We start from the raw sequence: 4,637 nt of genomic DNA on the forward strand, positions 1-4,637 counted from the left end.
TGTTTTTCCTTTCATTCATTCCTTTACTTATTCAATAAATGGTATTCAGTCAGGCTCTCTGCAAAGGGCTGAGAATTCAACAACGCAGAGCCCCATATCCTGCAAGAATGGGGAGATTTAAAGTGTTAAAAAGTTCTCAGGTTGCCATTTCCGTCTAAGAATTAGTGTATGAACCTATAGCGCCCCACTCCTCCATCTCTGACCATACCATCATAATCCTCAGCAGTCATTTATAAAGTGCCTTTTCACACATAAACAAAACTGTGCTAAGTGCTGTGCCAAGAAAAATGCCTGGAGATATAAATTCCAGATGGAGAGAAAAACATTGAGTTTCCATTGCTCTTTAAACATCTATTTTATTTTTGTCACTGTGAAAGTAATATAACTTCGTTACAGAAAATGTGGAGCATGAGAGAGGGGAAAAAAATCACCTACAGACAAAGCTAGCACTTTGATATGCTTCCTTCTAGTCTTTTTTCTTATATCTCTTTAACTTTTTTTCTCAAAAGTGCTTAGCCCAGGGCATGTCCTATGTCACCAAATGTGGAGTTAGGGTAGAAGCTTCATTTTTTCCTCTGACCTCCATTCAGAGTGGCCCCTGAGGACAAGTCTTCATTCTGCCTGGTGCCCGGGTACAGAAATGGTGATCCAGGCATTCGGCAGGCTGATCTCTTAATCCAGATTGGTGTAGTCATTTGAAACTGAAAGCAGCTCCTTTTTATGTCGCCTGCTTCTCGGCATTAACTTCTCTTTGATGTAATTTTTGCTTCCGACGCTCTCTCCCTTCATGGGTTAGATTAGTGTGAAATTGGCCTGGCTCCTCCAGAGACTGCAGTGTTAAGCTTCAAATACTTGGTCCTTATTGGAAATCCTTAACCCACATCAGGGGAGAAAAGTGGCAGTGTTACTTGGGAGTGTGTGTGTGTATGTTTGAGGGGGTGGAGGGGGATGGGACCAGGAGGATTGGGTGTAGGGCAAGCTAGAAAGAAGTGCATGTTGGCAAGAGAAGGATGGGAAGTTGAGACTCTTCTCCGTTTATTGACTGCTGAAGATCTGCTCACCTTAATCTTGAGGGGAGAGTGCAGGAATGGATCTTAGGAAACTTGAAAACGTGGTAAGAGGGGAAGAAAGCTCGTTTAGGTGGCTGGAGCTCTGGCTGGAGCTGTCCAGAGGTCTTGGTGCTGAAAGGAAGAAAGGGGTGAGTGTTCGGGAAAGTAACAGGGCAATGTTATATAACCCTGTCTAGATCCCTGGGCTTATGCCTGCTCCTATGGGAGTTCCACCTGGTGCAGATGTGACCTGGAAGCATAAAGACACAGTTTACCAACATTTTGTGAGGACTGGCAGAAGTGGGTCCCTTCACCAGTTCTGCCCTCTCTTGCCTACCTCCCATGTGGCAGAGAAGAATGGCAACTTATGATTGGGCCAGACTGCTGGAGGGAAGTACTCAGCTGCAAGGGAGACTTACCTGAGCACCTGACCCAGGAGAGGCTTTCTCCCCTCTTTTAAGGCAGAACTGGGTGGGGTGGGAGGGCTCCTGCTGTGATTTGGATCTTTCCAGAAGAAAGAGATGCTCCTTTTGAATGGCACCTCCAACTTACTCCTCCAATAACAACCTCAGACCCTCTGCCCTCAAATTCAGATTGCTGCCTGAGGATATCATCAGAGGACAGAAGCTGCCAAAGGTGATTCTGACAGCCAAATTGGCCCACGCTGTCCGTAGAGGAAGTAGTCACCAACTTGACCATCAGGGTGTTCTGGGGGAACTTCAGACTCCTCCTTTCAAAGACAGTTTAGCTCCAGATATTTCAAATTTGTTATCAGCCAACATACACTCTTCCCCATCCAACATTCTCTGTGAAACTAGCCTCGACCTTTACTTGTAGCCCAACTTCTGCCCCATTTTCTCTTCTTCCCCACAATGTCTCATACCTGGGCCCCCACTCTCTGTTACTTCCAACCTCTACAGGTGACCTATCTTTCCCTTGGCCTGTTCTCTATTCTTTCCCCTCACTCCTAATGGATCCTCCCACCTACTTTCTCACTCACCTGGGTCCTCAGCTGTGCCTCCTTCTTCTCCCAACTTGGCGCACTTGTCCCCACTCAGTGCCCCTGTCCCTACCTGGTCTCTGCACAGTGGAAGGGCCTTGGCCCACTTTGGCTTAGCCTTGTGCCTCCTTGTGCATGGGCCTTCCTCTCTCCTTCTTGAGTCTGCAAATCACTCCTTCCAGTGTCAGCCGGCAAATTGGTTTATCCTCCCCCCAACCCGGCTTTCATTACCTTGCCGAAATGAAGCGATATCTCCTCGGCGGAGGCTTCCCGTCCGTGCCGCCGCTGGCATAATAAATGAAGACAAAGTGCTGGTGGCATAGACCATCTCTCCCACCGCACCACCAGCCGCTGCCAGCTTCATTATTCGCTTAAGTTGCCGGAGAGAATTACTTAACCCTGACCCGTGTATTAGGGGCCTGTATTAATGCCGCGACAGGCGCCTCTTACAGCAGAGAACAATTTATTAGTGCCGAAACAGGCTGCTTTTCTCTGTCATTTTTCCAATCTGAGCTTTGAACACACATCATTAAACTTGTCTGACTCTCTCCCCTTCTCCATCATTTCTTTTTCATTTTTTTAAACAGAAAGCACCATAGAGAATGAAAATTGTTCTGAAAATCTTCAAGTGCCTCTCCCTCTCTTTTCTCCCTTTTCTTCTTTTCCTCTTTCCAATTCTTTCCTTGGCCTCTTTTTCATCTTAGTCTCTTTGCTGGTGGCTCTCCTGCTTTTAGAGTCAGAATATGATGGGAAGGAGTATTTGGTTCCTGGAAGAGAATCCAGCTGTCCTTTGGACGTGGGGTTTCGGGGACAGAACAACCATATCTCCCTGTCCCTGGAGCCCTACATCAGTTGTCTCTCCCTCAGATTCCTTTTCCAGAGGCAGCTCTGCCTCTCTTTTGCCTCCAGCTGGGAGGATCTTACTTTGAAAGCAGACACTGGGATTGATTCTGGGAGCTAAACGAGCTGGGTGTAAGGAAGGACTGGGCAGGTTGCTATTTGTCATGAGGACTTTATCATGTCCACATTTGGGACCGAAGGTTGAAGGGGTTTGAAGTTAGAGATGGCTGTGCAGTGTCTGAGTCACCCTGAGCCCTGGTGCAGTGGCTGGCCACAGCCTGGGAAGTGGGCCATTGGGCTGTGCTGTCAGAGGGTCACATACACGGCTCTCCCTGACAAAGGCAGACAAAGTGTCTGTTCCTAGGTGTTCTCATCTCTGGCTCCCATGTTGCTTTGTCTCAGCACCTGCCCTCAAACCATAGCTTCCATGTCCTCCCTGGCTACTGGTCTTAGCTCTCTGGTCTTGCACCTGCCCTTGTCTCTAACACCACTGCTGCCCAGAGCCACATGGACCCATTCTCTGATGCAGCACTTGCCAGTTCTCCCTGGTGACTGTCTCCTGCCCTTTGTGTTGGGGACACATATGGCCACTATCTTAGTTTGTGTGCCCCTGAAAGCAGAGCTTGGGAAGACTTGGGTACAGATAGTTTGAGAGATGATGCCAGGAGGCAGCAGTGAGGGGTGGAGAAAGTGAGCGCCATAAGGAGGAAAAGCCAACAAAAGAGTGTGTTATGGAGACAGCTGCTATAGGCAGTGAGGTCCAACTCTGCCAGGCCCTCTGAGCTGGGGACAGAACGCTTCCCAGAATTATCCTCCTGGGAAGCCTGAGGTATTTATTCACAGTCTCCTATCTTCCATTGGGTAAGGATTGCTCCTGGGGGTATAAAGCTTCCCATCCTTCTCCACCATGCTTGTGCATGGGTGAGTGGTACTGCTGAGCAACTTCTTCTTAGAGAAGTCCCTAAGGCAGAAAACTGGAGTGAAATGTGAGGCTCCCGCTCCAGAATGGTTTGGATGGGCCGGGTTCACATGGACCTGACCAGCACAGCTATGGCTGAAATCAGAGGTGGGCCGGGAGGATGTGAGGTGGCATCAATAGCCTCTACTCCTGCCATCATCCCACATGCTCACCTCCTCCCACCATCACCTCATTTGTAATCCCCAACTCCTAAACCTCCAGCAGTTCTCAGCTCTGCAGCCCCAGCCTGAGCAGGGGCTGCATACACAGACGACGTCACAGACCAGGCAGGGACATAAACAAGTGAGGCAGGATGGAGGGGATAAACAGGAACTAGTGGGGACCGGCGAGTCAGAGAGTAGAGACAATCTTGTAAGGACAATGACATAATTTTAAAAGCATGTGCTATTAGAGAAATCTTGTTTGGGGGCTAGAAAATTTGACCTGCACTCTACCGGGTTAGCATCAGGGTGGATGCAGTCTTCAGGGAAGATGTGACTTTTGTGAAGTTTTCACTCACTTTTTTGCATTGTTCCCAACTCTAGCTGATGGCCTTGGAGACTATTTGGAAGTGGGTACTGGGGAGAGGGGCCAGGGGGCAGAAGAGCAGGAAAGCCCATCTAAGAGGCCAGCGGCTTTCCCCCCAGCCCAGTCCTCCCTAAATTCCCTCGGCCTCCAGATCCCTCTGACCCTCGCTCCCGCTTAGCTCAATAGCTCTTGAAAGTTCTCTAATCACCTCTCTGCTTCCTGCATTAATGAGCCTCTCATCTCACTGATGGCAATCAGAATA

The 4,637-nt window shown here is 48.9% G+C and overlaps 1 long non-coding RNA gene across 1 annotated transcript; it reads right to left on the bottom strand.

Moving 5' to 3' along the window:
• Positions 1-347: 347 nt before the first annotated feature.
• LOC139045787 (uncharacterized) lies at positions 348-2,419 on the bottom strand. Its single transcript, XR_011504883.1, has 3 exons — positions 2,281-2,419; positions 1,062-1,181; positions 348-871 (listed from the first exon to the last, which is right to left on the bottom strand). It is a non-coding gene; the product is annotated as an uncharacterized lncRNA (long non-coding RNA).
• Positions 2,420-4,637: the final 2,218 nt, after the last annotated feature.

The sequence above is a fragment of the Equus asinus genome, chromosome 7 (genome assembly GCF_041296235.1).
Source record: "Equus asinus isolate D_3611 breed Donkey chromosome 7, EquAss-T2T_v2, whole genome shotgun sequence".
NCBI lineage: Eukaryota > Metazoa > Chordata > Mammalia > Perissodactyla > Equidae > Equus > Equus asinus.